Source organism: Ciconia boyciana, chromosome 18 (genome assembly GCF_034638445.1).
Source record: "Ciconia boyciana chromosome 18, ASM3463844v1, whole genome shotgun sequence".
NCBI classification, from domain to species: Eukaryota; Metazoa; Chordata; class Aves; order Ciconiiformes; family Ciconiidae; genus Ciconia; species Ciconia boyciana.
In genome coordinates this window covers 3,866,962-3,882,097 of record NC_132951.1, presented here as the reverse complement: position 1 = coordinate 3,882,097, position 15,136 = coordinate 3,866,962, and positions in this window count along the sequence as shown.

Sequence of the window (15,136 nt, the reverse complement as noted above, 5' to 3'; positions counted from 1 at the left end):
ACAAGGCAGATCAGCACCTGCACAGCAATGTGGGCCCTTCCTCAAGCACGCATAGCGAGCCCCCAGCAACTCAGGCAAGGGACCTTGGGGAAAGGAAACATAAATCTGCCATCTGTGGCAATTTAGCATTTACCAGTCATATTGCACTAGGGCACTGTCACTTTGAATGAATGTTAAAGCATTTCCTCTCTGTGGCCTGAGCAGTCTCCTTTTCCCATCAAATTGGCCGTGGCGTACCATAATAAAATAGACATACTGTGGCTGCGAAGGGTCACTCGGAGGGGCTGACATTAACTCAGGGAGGTCCCCTTTCGAAGGAGGCATTCAATTAAAGTTTTATTGCAATTCTGCAATGTGAAGCCACAAGGGTGAGTCTCAATAGCTGTGCTGGGATTTTAAATTAGCAGCTGAGTACGAATTTGCCAGTGATCCTGGCCGTGAGCACCGGGCAGTCAGCTGTGCTCAGCCGCAGGGGCAAGGTCCAGGGAAAATACACTGGTGGCACCACGCACTCGGCTTTGCTTTCCATGACTAGCAGGATGAGCAAGCACAAGGGTGGGATCATCTGGGAGCAGACGTGGTGGAAGGATGAAAGGGCAGATCTGGCTTTCTGGAGTGCCATGGTGAGAGGGACCATCCGGGGGACAGGGGGTGGCTCTGGGAGCTGGGCTTCAGAGAGCACTTTGAGAAATGATGCTTGGGTGAGTCCTGCAATCCAGGAGGAGTTTGCATGAAGAAAAGGTGTCAGGTGAGGCCCACTGTCTATGAGCACAAGTATTTGTGCTCTCCAGAAAGATTTCCTCCTGCAAACACCGTTCGAGAGCTGGCAGCCTTCAGCTGCTAACGCACAGGCTGCATGGCACATTGAAGAGCTCATACAGGAGCTGAGAAATGTTTCCAAACTTCCACGTTTCTTCTTTCTTATCATTTCCCCTGAAACAGCAGGAAGAATCAGCCCAAATCACTGACGCAGCAGTGGCCAGAGGCATTCGGGACTTGTGGTGAATGGAGCAAAACAGGGCTGCAATCCTCTGCTACAGCTGCAGTGACAGCAGTGATGACGATGACGATACCAGGCCAGGTCTGAGCGCCTGTCTCCTTGCTGGACACAGGGCTGGGCGCCGGTTTTCCTCTGCAGATTTTAGGATCAAAACCCCACTCGTCCCCGGGAGGGAAACCAGCCTCTGGAAATGCAGGGCGTTCTGCAGGAGGAGATCCCGAATTTCTGCTGAGCATCCCGAAGTACCTAACACGTTACCGACACACGCGCCGCTCAAGTGCAGGTGCTTGGAGCGCAGCCGTTGCTGCAGTAAAGACAGAGGAGGGTAAGCTGTTGTAAACGAACAGGGCTCTGTGCCCAGGTTTTAGCCATAACACTTTCTTTCAAAAACTCAATAAACCCGTGTTCTGCACAGGAAAAACTGTCAGACTTTTCATTACCAGCCATCGTTACTGTGTTATCATAATGCGAGCGAATAGAAGCTGCTCTGCGACTGCCAGATGTTCACGCTCCCGCTCATTACAGCAGCGATGAGCCCGGCGCTGCCCGTCCCCGGCTGGGAGCCAGGGCGAGGAACCCCAGCCCCGCCGCCCCGGGCACGCACAAAGCTGGGATAAAGAGCTGTAAAATGTTCCAGCCTTCGGCATAAAAATAGCCTCTGCAGTGAAACCAGATGGCATAAAACCTGCGGAAGGGCAATCAAACCTCGTGCACCAGGGCGCATGATGGTTGTCAGCTAAGGGTCAGGAGGAAATTTGTCCTGGGGGTGACGCTATCTAATGGACTGTGTTAGGAGTTGTAATGCTCTCTGCTGAAAGCGTGCAGCAGTAGCTGCTGCTGCTGGAAACAGGCTACCGGACCTGATAGTCCACAGTGTTGCTGTAATACGTTTTGCATTTTAAATATTAAATGCAGTATTAATATTGTAATTCCCATCTGTTAAATCAATATCGTAAGTACTCTGTTACGTCAAACACCCGCCCTGACCCTTGCAGGAGTCCTCGGGCACTGCAGACGCTGCCGGGGCTCTGCCTGCTCACTGCAGGAGCCCAGGCAGCCCGGTGGTTTTGGCTGGTTTTGGTTTCAGCCCAGTTGCAGCTGAAACTCCATGAAGGCATAAAACTGGTGGCAGCTAGTTAATTCCCTGGAAGCACTAACGAAGGGAATGGAGGGGCAGGATAGGGACACTCCATGGGACTGTGCAGCCGGGGCCCCGGTGCCTGGGGAGCGCACCCAAGGGTGTCCTTCAGCGAGGAACGAGAGCTGCGCGTACGCAGAGGGGAGGAAAAGCACAAAACCAGAGAACTTGGATTACTTTATCCCATAGCAACAAGCCTGTTCAACAGGAGGAGCGTGTTCACAGCAGAGCCCTAAAAAAGGAGCTGTTAAAATAAACATTGGCATATCTCACACCTCCCTCTTCCCTGAAGGATGCTCTCTGGAAGCACATGTGGACAAACTAGGGAAGAGAAGAGAAGTAAAATAGTGATGAAGGGGAAGATTAGAGGTACTCTAATTAAGTGCTGAAATTAATCCTCTGTTGTCTTTCACTATCTAATATGTTTAATCATTACGGCTTCTCTGTTGTTCACTGATGAATCCAGCAGTCCCTTTTAGAGCATCTGGTCATATTATTCCCTTGCTTAATGATAGCATGAAAAAACCTAAGCGTTTTCTGTGGAGCTTTTGCCCTACATATCGAATGCCATCTTGTAGGGAAGGCAACGAAGAGGTCCTGTAACCAGAGGCTCGCAGCCTGCAGCGATGCTCAGCCCGTGCCCCTGCGTGTCGAGGCTGTGCCCAGGGTGGAGGGCTGTGCGTGGCCCCGACTCGCACCCCTCGCTGCACCCAGGAGCACCCCAGCCCAGGGAAGGAGATGCTGCTGTCGGAAGGGAAAATCCTGCCAGGGCCGAGAGGCACCAGAGGTGTTTCGGCAGCATGCCATCAGTATGCTTAGAAATGTGGGAATTCATCACTGGGGCAGATGAAAGGCCTCTCTGCAAGCGCCTTTCTAGCTTCGAGGTGGATGGCCGGTTTCAGGGTTTTTTTCCCTGCTTTCTGTGTGTTGCCTTGCTATATGGAGGGATAAAAAAAAATCCCATTTTTCTTCTGCAAACTGGAATAAGCTTCCCAGAGCCTTTACAAACCTCTGCTGCCCTTGCTCAGGACCTCCTGGAGCCGATGCTATGAGAAGTGGAGGTCTCTTCTGTGGGTAAGCAATCTCCCTTCACTCTGGGCATGCAGCCCCCAGCAGGCAGAGCTAGGAGGGTGCACGGGCTGTACCAGCGCAGTCTCTGCGATACCCGCAGGCAGCAAAGCCCCTGTTGCCTCCAGCAGCAGGATGCTCGGGGGCCGTGGCAGAGAGCCAGCTTGCAGCTCAGGCGATGGGCTGAACCGCAGCTTTCACCTTGGGCTCACACCCGCGTCAGAGCTCGCTGCCCGGCTGCTCCGATGAGCACGCGCTCCAGCTCCATGTGGTACAGCACATTCCACTCAGAAACCTCCAAATTTCCTTCATGCACGCAGATAACATCACACGCTGCCGTCACGTCACCTCCAGATCCGAGCAGAGTCACGTAGGTGTGCGTTGGTCTTCAAGGAGAGGCCAGGACAATGTTATTTTGGTGTTAGCGTCACACTTGCATTTGCTCCCCTTCCTCTTTCCCCTCTTTTTGTTTTTATGTTTGCACCAGAGCAGACCAAAACGCCAACATGTCACTGTCACCACAGAGCAACTGAAAATGTGACATGATTAGAGATCAGGGCAATAATGAGACAGTTTATCTTCCCTACACATACAACACTGGATGAGCCACTGGGAAATAAAAAAAGCTTCAATAAATCATATTGTCTCTGCCGCAGAAGTAATAACACCAGCAACCCCAGGTACAGGGAGAAGTTTGCTCTGACACCAGCTCCCGATGCATCGTGGCTGCGAGCGAGGCAAGTGCTTGCCAAATCCTCCCGACCGCCTCCGGGCGCGGTTGGAGCTGCTCCCACGGGCAGCGGGGCTCAGTGGCTGGGCTGGGGGTGCAGGGGACATCCAGAGCCACGCAAAGGCCTGGGAAGCTCTGTTCCTATTGAATTCACTCCTTTGCTGGAGTGTGGACTGTTCTCTCATTATTTTAGGAGATTTTTGCCCTGGGGAGCTGTTTAACTCTTTGTAATGGGGTTGTTCGCTTGAGGAAGGCTGGTTTGTAAGGGACATTCAGCAGGCAGCGTGTGCAATGCAAGGTTAGCCAGGCTCTTGTTCTTTGCTTTTCCTTGCTAAATCACAGTTTCTCACTGAAAATACAAATGCAAAGAGGTTTTGTCCAAGCCCTAAAACCAACTGCGTCTGGAGGAGCAAAGTCTGGCAGCAAGCTGGGTGTGATGAAGAGACGGGAGCGGACTACAACTCCCATGAAGCGCCGAGCAATGCAGGCACCTGGCAGCTGGGCCGGGGGGAGCAGGGTGGTTTGTCACCTCCATCCTCGGGTGGGACACCACGTCCCACCAGCCACTGCTGGGGGGGTGGCACAGCTCTCCCTGCCCCTCTAACAGACCCGTCTGTGCAGGACAGACCTCCAGCCAAATGCTGCAGGTTGGACACTCCATCTTCTCTTGCATAATCACTGGGCTGAAGGAAAGCAACTCATAACGACTTCCCACTCACACGTCCAACCCCCTGCAAATGGCTTCTTGCCCTGGTGGAACAGAATATTGTGAGACTGCCATAAATAGGTAGCAATCAAATAATGCTGCAACCCACTCCCATCTGCTAGTGCAAAATCCTGCCCAAGTGAAAGCAAGAGAGAGCTGGGAAGAATCGCTGTATCCTGCACCTGCTTCATGCTTCGCACCCCTCGCGCTGCTGGCGCAGGAATTGGGTGGGCAGCACCTCTCCTGAGCCGGGAGGAATTTGCTGGTTGCAAATGAATGTGCTGGAGTGCAGACATCTGGCTGACAGAGTCGTGCGTTTTCTTTATAATACGGTATTGGCAATGTTACATGAAAACATTGATGAAAAATGAAGCCAGATACTGGGGGAAATGTGTAAAACTTTGTAATTCAGACTTGCATCACTTCGAACATGACTGTGTGGGCTTAGCTTATAAAACAGCAAGAGACCAGTTCTTCTGCTGGAAAAAAAATCAGTTCAGCAAAAGTCAGCCCAGAAGTCAGGGTCCCTTTGCAGCAGCTGCACCGACACGTGCTGGGGGCCTCTGCCCACGCACTGGGATGCGGCCGCTCCCGCTGGGTGACGGGCCACCCTCGGGGTCCTGCGCGGGGCAGATGGGGCATCCACCCATGTCCTGAAGCAGATTAGCACTTCTGAGGACCCAAATGTCCCCTGGCTCCATCTCATCCGGGTCCTTAGGGTGGGTGGCTTTGCAGGCTGTGACCTGCCCAGCTGGGCTGGCTTGGGGTGAGCAGGATGTTGATACCCCCACCATAGCCCTGCGTTTGCAGGTGCTTATCTGGGTTTGTTAATGGGCTGTTGGTTAAATGACCTCAGCTCTGCAAAGAGCAGGTTCCCTGCAGCGGTCTCAGAGGACACATTGCTTGTGCTGAAAGGTGAGAGCCATCCCCCAGCACCCAGGGCTCCCAGGGCTTGGGAGCCAGGCAGCATACAGGACAGCGGGGCACCGCTCTTTTCTGGGATCATGAGCAAAAGAAAAAAACAAAAAGAGGTTAATCACAAGAAGCCTTTTCATCTGCTTTCTCCGGCTCTTCTGCCTGACAAGTTGTAGCAACATAAGCTCCAATTGATCTATGGTGAGTCCCTCAGATGAGAGGGGAGGGAGAGGCAGGACCAGCTCCACTTGTGCCCCCACCCTCTGCCCCTGAGCGAGCCCATCGTCCCTGGGCACACGTCAGGGCTTGGGTTTCTTCAGCCTGAGGTGCAACTGATGGTGTGGGGATGCCCTTGCTTTTACCCACTGGTGGTAGTGCTGTCAAAGGCACATTGAGAAAATGCAGCACTGGAGGCTTTGGGCCAGGGGCAAGAGCAGCCCCCCCTTCCCCTGCCGTGGCTTTTCGGAGGGATGTGGCTGCCGGGAGCCGGTCCTGAGCAGAGACCTTGCACGCGTACGGAGAGTGCTGATTCATCTCGCTGCCACTTGAGACAAAAAACATCTAATTAAGTCACCGGCATATAAATAAATGTACAAGGTATAACCTCAGGAGCACAGAACAGCACTGGAAAATCTCAGAATTGCACAATATGCTTTTCCTCCTCTCTGGCAGGGCCAGAGCTCACCTCTGGGACTACCCCTTTGTTTAGAAAATATCAAAGAATGGGATTTTTTTTTTCTGTTGCAGTATTAGTTTTTACATTAAAATTAGGTAATTTTCTCTTTCCCTGCAGTTCTCGGGTACACCAAGTCTTTGATAACCCTCCAAATCTAACTCGGAGTGGGGCCCAGTTTCCAGCTCGATCAAAGGGTGCGTGGGGTCTGCATCCCTTTTCAGAAGAGAGTGAAAAACAACAGCAAGTCCGACAGAAACAGTAAACAAGTAATTGCCAGTGCTGTTTAATTGCCAGCACCCTCTGGTACTAATGGCAAAGCTGAGGTGCCTGCAGCTGCAGGACGCGGCACTAGTCTCTACGTTTTAATTAAGCCTCATTAAGTGGACTTTGCATTTTGCTCAGAAAGCGGTCGGATCCTGGCTTAGTCCTGCAGCAGGAGTGAGGATTGTGCTAACAAGAGCCCAGACTTGGGGTGGGGAATTATTCAGCTTTTTTTCTGAAAAACCACGGCTTCGGGAGGGGGCTGCGGGGGCTCCCCTGCCCTGTCCCCCAGCATCTTCCCAGGCTTTGCAAACCTCTAGTGGTTGCTCAGTGTTGTTTTCCCAGCCTGAGCAGCTGGCCAAGGCTGGCTGAGGTCTCCATGGCCGTTGGATGTGCACAAGTATCACGTCTTCCCTTCAGAAGTATCTCCTTACCATAAAACTATGCATCATCATTTTTATGGCCCTTTTCCTCTTTGAGCTCTTACTATTAATGTCCCAAAAAATGCCTTTGTTGCGTTTGCATAAAAGCTGTGGCGCGCTGAAGCATCCAGCCAATTTGTTTTGATGGCATAATGAGGTTTATAAATTACCACCTTGGCCAGGAGCTCTGGGTGTTTGTGAGAAAAGAAATCCCTTGGCGTCTCCCCTCCGCACGCAGTGCTCATTAGGGCTTTTACGGTGTCACTTCTGTCCTAGGGCTAACACGAGCCAACGGTAAAATAATGGGAAGAGTCCTCGCCCATCCCTGCCCTCCCGCGGGGGGGACCGGGCTGGTCCCGTCCTGCTGCCGCAGAGAAGCTGGTCTTTGTGGCGTGCGTGGCCGTGCCCGGAGCCCGGGGGAAGGTGGCTGTCCCTTGCCGGAGGCAGCAAGCTGATGTAGCTGGCTCCCGGGATGCAATTCCCTGCCAAGAACCATATTTTTGAGACAGCAAAGCACTAATCATCTCCAGCGGTTTGACTGATTAAAAAAGCGAAAATCCGAAAGTTCTTGCACCGAACGTGAGTAATAATAATGTAGCCCTCTGACTGCTCCAAACAGGGGGCTGGGAGATTATAATTAAACCCGTAATCTATGCACATACCCCACTGCTTTCCATCGCTTGACACTTTTCGGAGGTGATGCTGCTCCAGCCCACGCCACGGGCCCATGCTGGCTGTGCAGGAGTTTGCACTGTCCCAGTCTCAGAGGCATCTGCCTAATTGCACCAGCAATATTTTTTTAATGTGCTTTCCTACATTTCCTACATCTAATAAGGTCAAAACCACCTTGAGGACAGCTGCTCGGCTGTCTGTTTTGGCTTTTCCTCTTCTGGATGCAGGGAGGACACAGCTGCTCTGACCTTTTACATAAACCTAGTTAAAGGTGATGAAGAAACACACGTGCATTTCCCAAAGCAGTTTGAAGGAAGTGTCTGGGATGTATTTTATTTGTCATACCAACTCTCTCAAAGAATCACTCACAGGGTGGCAAGGCTCTTGACTGTTTTTTACAGAAAATTAAGTAGAGAAAGGCTACCTCCAGGAAGAACATCCCTGTCTAAAATTGGAATTGTAATTTTATCACCAGAAAATGAAGGAGAGAAACAGCAACCAGCCTGTTCTGTGGTCTTCAGCAAGGCTGGTTTTTCTTCTATTTTTTTTCTTGAAAGTTGGGACCGACACTGCTGAAGATATGAAAAATTAACCCAGATTTTCTAATGGGTCCTTGCAAGGTTTGAGTTCAGAGTCCCCACATCGGTGTGACATGGGGAAGACTCCCATAGGCTTGGCCGCGTTATGGATGTGAGACTGGGAGCTACAAAATGCTGCTGAGTCCCCGTGAGGACCCTGCTCAGCACCGAGCCTGCTGCTGGTGCAAACAGTGGCCACCTCCGCCAATGCAACGGGCTCCAACGCTGGTCTATGAGGGAGGAACCAGATTTGGGAACCGGTGACTGCAGCAAGCTACACTGACCCATTTTCCTCTGGATGATGGATACAGGGACTGGTAAAAGCTCCATAGCAACTGGATATGCACAGTTTAATTATGAAATCCCCATGGTGCTCCCTTGCAAAGATAGATGGATCCAGGATATTTTTCACCTCTTGCAGCCATTAAAAACCCTCTATATTTAGAAGGTCCTGTTCCACTTTGCTGCTTGCCAGGCAGCGGCACAGCTTGAGGAAGGACAACGCTTTGGATGAGTACGTCTAGGACAAAGCATGGCATGTTCTTCCAGGAAGGTTTGTAAGCCAGAGGAGTCTGGTTGTCATCACGTGGCACTTAGGGTCATCACCTCCTCCCAAGCAAAGCTGGTGGTAGGCGCTCTCCATCACAGTGGTGGCATTTCACACCCGTTTGGCTCTGATGCAAATAATAATACCGGGTATAACGGAGAACCCAATAACCCCATCCCAGGCGTTAATTCCAAATGGGGAGACAGATCCAGCAGTGCTGTTGGATCAGTGTGTATCACCCATGAAATATTTGAGAAAGACAAGGCAATAGCAGAAGAACTGTATTGTTGAGACTATTTTTTAACATTTGGGTTCTTTCCTAGTTGTCTTTTGTTTAAGCTCTCCACAACAGCTCAGGTCAGCTCTTATTACATTCCAGCTGTCCCTCCCGTCCCCTGGCACAGAGTATTGAGAAACAGACAGTGAGAACTTTTAGATGGCATGATAAATAAAATAGATGCTATTATTAAAGCACTGTCCTGTTTTCTGCTGCCATGGTATCTCTTGTCTTGTCTGGCTTATTGCTGATGTCTTCTGTCAGCCCAGCTTGCCTTTCTTGGGTATATGATTTATGGTCCAGGGAGACAGAGCAGAAACATGTGAAAATTGCAAATAAGGGTGCTGGGAGGAGCACAGGCAAGAAGACAAGAAGTGACTACGATGCGGATGTGCAAATGGGTCTTTCTCCCACTATGCTCTGACAGGGGACGGTGTTCGGGGACATCCAAGCAGCTTGGCTGCAGGGCTCCAGCTTATAACATCCAAGCTGAGACAAGTAAAACCTGGAGCAGAGACAGCGATCCCTGCCACTTTCCAAGGTGAGCTTTCCAAGCTACGTGTGAATGCCTCCAGTGTGGGGTGGCACCTGGTCCTAAAGGTCCAGGCAACAGCCACCAATGTCCAGGTCCAGCAAGAGCAAGAAACCCAGCAGCCAGATCCTCAACTGCTGCAAATTAGTCTTGTTCCTTCTGCTTCAAGGAGTCTGTCCCCTTTCGTATCTGTTTCTCTGCAGCCCAACACGGCTTGCGTGTAGGCAGGATACACAGCCACGCAGGAGAGAAACCACAGGCTGCTGCATGCTTTAGGAAGCTGTCCTTGCTGGTAGCGATTGCAGCTCGGCAGGATGCTATTTTCATTACCATGTCTGAGGCTCATGATAATTGAAAACTATTCCACTCGGTCCTGCAGCCTCCCTAAACTCCAGGCGCCTCTCACGCGTCCCTCCTCCTGCCAACCCGAAACCTGGGAGGAATGTTGAAGTGCCAAACAAACAGCCCCTGGTTTTTGGTGCCTTTCATTGCACCCTCCATGAGAGCAGGGCTGGGGAAGGGGGCTCGTGTCTCTGGGGTGCGTGGGACCCTGCCTGCCTGCCCCGCTGCAGCACGAGCCCAGGCATGTCAGTACCTGCGTGCTGGGGAGGGAGAGCATGTCCAAAAGGTTCCCTGTAATCCTCCCCAAAATTCAGGCAGAAGATGAGAAATGGGGATTTGGGTTAGTTTGAAATGAAAATTAAACCAGTGAGTCGTTTCATTTCTTTGCACTGAATGGCACAGGAATTCCAAAGACTGGAGGCAGATGCTACTCCTTTAATCTGGTATTTTGGCCAGTTATACACACACGTACTAGTCCTGCTTGGATTACACTTTTGCATCAAGGATTACAGTTCAAATCCAGCAGTGCTTTTAATGCCTGGAACCGGGCAAAGCAGCTGACGTTAATATATTTCAGGAGTGAAAACACGGCCGGAGGGTTAGTCATTATAAAGTATGATGTAGGATTATAATGCAAGCTGGAGAAATCAGACATACTGGTACATTTCCAGCTGTGTATTTTTCTTGGGCCATGTCACCCACTCGTTGATCAGTTCTGGATTCTAGATAATTATTCCAGGGAAAATTTGACGAGCAGAGCCGCTCTGGAATACTAATGCAGGCTGCTGTGCTTGCCCAGGGGCTCAGCACGCCCTGCCAGATTGCTCTGCCACACGGGGAATCCCAATTAGCGGCCTTGTGATCTACCTGCTTGTGAACCAGTGGAAACTTCACTACAGGAGTCACTGCAGATATACCAATAAACACCAATATCCAAAAGTTGTCAAGAGGAACCAGGGAATTCGGTTGCTTTGGGTTCTGGGTGCTCTGTTTATGGCAGTTTAACATCCAGCTGAAGAGACAAAGGTGCTTTCTGTAAAGGTACATGTGTAAATGTGTATACAAATCACATATAAGGATTAGATTGTTCTGGGTGCCTAAAGCATCCCCATGAATGTGAATTGCCATAGACAATGTTTCTTGCATAGACAAGGTTTCTTCCTGTTGGCAGTGCTCAAGATGTGGGTAGATGGTTGCAGGAGATTGAGTTACGGGGGCTTAAGGAATTGCCATTTATCAGCAGCCACTATGCAGAATCTTAAACTGTCAGGGTCAAAATAAACGAAAGAGAACAACTCCTTTATTTGTTCAGTCTTCTCAGGGAGGTCTGGGTGATCAAGCAGTTCCCCAGCTCCTTCTGCTTGCTACGCTACAAATCCAACAAAGCAGGTAATTGCTCCTGTCGACTAAACAGAGGGGTGAATCTGTAGGAAAGTAAGTGTTGCCTCGAGCAGCGAATGCCAGCTGGGAAGTGCATCTCCTCAAACTGCTTTGCAGCCAAGGAAGCCATCACCACGAGCAAGGAGGTACCAGTACCAGTGCCAAAACCACCGTGCTACAGGACACAGGGAGAGAAGGGCATTTCCCTGGCTGTGGTCGCACACCATCGTTTCTGGCTACAAAAGGATTAAACCTGTACCAGCAAGGCTTGCTCCTCTGCCCTCAGCCCCTGCAGAGAGGGTGCTAATTGAAGAGGCTGAATGGCCAAGGGATTAGCAAGTGAGCCAGGTGAAAGGGAAATTGGTGAGAATGAAGGCTGATTAGCTTCCACCCTCCCAAAGCCATGAAGTACCCCCAGCTGAGGAGCTCACCTCCCCTGGGTGGGAGTTTGCCTTTGACCAGAGCTGGAGCTGTGCCGGGGACCAAGCTGAGGACAGTAATTGCTGTTTGTCAGCCAGACAGAGAGAGGAATCCTGCATCTGAGTGAGTACCGGGTATCCTTGCTGTCTACACCCTTGATCCTATCACTTTGCTTTCCTTCCTCGGTTTCCTTGAAGCAGCCCTGACCATCTGCGTGTGCCATGCAGGAGGCTGGGCAGCCGCTGCCACAGAAACACGGGAGGCCCTTGTCTGAAGGGCAGAGCCTCATCAGCATTTGCTCTCCGGAGCCTGGGTTTGGGGTTTGCTTGTGGAGGCTGTGGCAGGGAAGAAACTGGACCTCTTTGAACTTGCCTCTGTCATCCATCCTTCTGTCTGCTTTCGGTCACTGGTGATGATGTGACAAGGGAGAGGTAAGTGTCACCTCCTCGGTGGAAAAGTGGGCTGGTTTCTCCCCGGTTTGGGTGTGCGTTAGTCACTGGCGTGGTTAGAGGAGGAACCCACCAGGTGCTGAGCAGTGCTGGCAACGTGAGCAGCGAGGAAGGGTCGTACCCCTGCACGGTGCCAGGCTTCAAGCCCACAAGTGACAGCCTGTGTTAAACACAACCCAGCTTCCCTTGGCAGCATTAAACTAGGTATGGCTATTAAACCCACTCTTAGTTTTAATGTGGCTAAAAATAAATATTTTAACTCTTTCTCAGGACATAGTGTTAGGCATTAGCTGTAGTGGATTGCTTTCTCTAAGTGTTTTGGAGAAAAGGTTGCTATTTTTCCAGTGATTCTCCAAGACACTCGAAAGCAGCTTGGAGTTTACTTGCAAGTGAGGTTGCACGTCCTCCCTGGACCACTAGTTTCTTCTGATGGGCCCTGGGACGCTACAAGAATCAGTTGTATGTTTGCACATAATAACACTTGGCAAAGCTGCAGCAGTCTCCATCACTGGGGCCAGGCACCCCGTTGGCAGAGATCAGCTGTGCTCCGCTGAACCGTCCGAGAGGGCAGTCCTTGTATTCCATCTCTACTTGCAAATAAAAAGAGCTCAGAATGGCTTTACCGTTGAAGAGTGAAATGAGTTCAGTTGAGGACTCTGTCTTGAGTCATCTTGGCTGAAAATCACTCTGGGTAAACTTTCCATTTCAGTAGATTTAGGAAAGCAGAAATTAAACTGCTTGGGGATTTTAGATGGCAGCAGAAGTTAATAAAATATTGAAGAGGCATGCCATCTGTAACTCCTGGATGGATGGGGGAACAGAAATACTACCTGGGCAGCTTACCTACATGCCAAGAGCAAGAGAGACTTGCTGTCCTGTTGAGATGGACACCCAACCTACAGCACAGGAGATGTTTCCAGGAAAAGTACACGTATGATGGCCAGGATGACAGAGGATAACGGGGCAGATGGCAGAGTTTGCTAGGGATTTGCATTCCTTTTTTTCTGGTATTTGTGACTGCCACACTCAATAACATGGAGGTGAGCGGCAGCCCTAAGGAACACCCCGCAGTGGCTGTGTACTTGCACGGCCTGCCGTGGAGCAGGACTGTGTTCTCTTGCTATAACTTTATTTAAATAGATTGTTGTTCCACACATTCAATTAAAGCAAAGAACTGAAGGGAACTCTTTCCCTATAGATTTGATGTTGGTGTGGGACAAAAGAAGAAATTGTAATGAGACTTTACACTTTGAGATGCTGTAATCCTGCGTGCCAGGACTGCTCAGGGCCGAGTTGTGTAACTGATGTCTTCCTGCTCAGATAGACCTTTCCCAGGTGAGGGTCCATCCGCCCTTCATAGCATAGGGCACATGACACTGAGAATGGCATTGGGTCCATCTAGTGGAATAATTAGGCCCAAGCAATCTGAGAAGCCGTATAGAAATTAAGTCACTAATTGCAGTCTCAGCCTTGGCAATCTGGTGATGAGATGCTTCTTCCCGTTCTTGCCAAAGAAAGAACTAGAAGCTGAGTCTGGTGCTAGCAAAATGCGAGGCACTCTGAATTTTCACATATGAGGTGGAGAACCCCTGGGAGAATTGGGCTCCTTGATCCTGCTCAGCTTTAGCTATAGACAGAGTTAAAAGAGCAGCCCGATTTGCAAGACAAAGACAGATCTCTCTCAGTTTGTGTGTTTGCTTGATGTGGCCTATGGCTAAGAGATCCTGCTACAGCCAAGGGAGCTGCTCAGATCCTCCTCGAGAAGGCAACTATAAATAGGCTGCTTTGATGTACAAAGATGCTAAATGGATGACAAAGGAAGGAAAACAACAAACATGCCGTTGAAAGTGTTCACAGCTGAGAGTTCCTAAATGCAGAGCTGTGAGCAGAAGCGAAGCTCCAGTGAAGCTGCGTGCCGTGGGAGAGGGTGCTCGGTGGAGACCCTGCCAGCGGCGGGGAGCAAATCCCCTCTGGTCCTCACCCAGCTCTGCTGGGATGGGGCTGAATGTGGGACAGAGGGAAGATCAGCACTGACATGGGAATTAGGTAGGGAAACTTGCTTCTGGGTTGAAGGCTTCTTCACATGAGCATTCAGGCAAGGCTTTAGCAAAATAATTAGGTTTTCAAGTGTGATTATTTTCAAAACTTTTTTTTAAGATGGCTTCTTTCTATGTAGAAAGCAAAGTGCTTCTCCTGAAGTTCTACTTTGTTATGCACATGCAGATTTTGCTGTGGCAGTGGAATGAAATGAAGGAGCCACAAGGGCTTGGGGGAGCCCAGCTGTCCCAGGAGAGCCAAGAGCTGGTCTCCCAGCTGGTGCTGGTCCTCCTGTTGATTCTGGTGATAGTTTTGGCAGCAATTCTTCCAGCTCAGGTGCAATGAAATAATCTCATATCTCATATGGCAGGTTTCTGCAGGAAGGAGCTCAGTAGAAGTCTTTTTGCCAAGTTGTAATCCAAAATTGCAAGTCATATTTTATTCTTTTTTTTTGTTTTGTCCCTGTATTTCCAGCTTGGCAATTAAGAGAATTGCCTTCTGCTTTGCTCAAACTTATGCACAGTCCCAGTCTTTCTCAGTCTAAAGTTAATCTGGGTCTAGAAACCAGTCCAGCCCGAACTGATCAGCTTGGTGTATCCTTTCTTGCATTCTCCCTGAGAAAATCAGTTCAAATACCATGATGTGTGCAGGCAACCTCCTAGGATTTGGGGAACTCAAAGGTGAGACAGCATCCCTTGGCAACTTGCTAAGTTGGTGTTGGCAGCCGCCACATCTGGGACCTTCCATCCTGCAAACATCTGGGGGCAGTGAGGGACTACAAAGCTATAAACCAAGGCCAAATCCTGCGTACGGTCCTCTCCTTCCCCTGAAAAGCCCCGTGTCAAACTGACTTTGCTGAATGCTCCCATGCCAAGCATGCCTTTTCTCTGCCTCCCTTGTAAGCAGGTGTCTATAATGCATCAAATCTTTATACAAAGTGAGCTTTTCTGTTCTTCTCCCCAAACCTTTTGTTTTCCTGCCGAGCT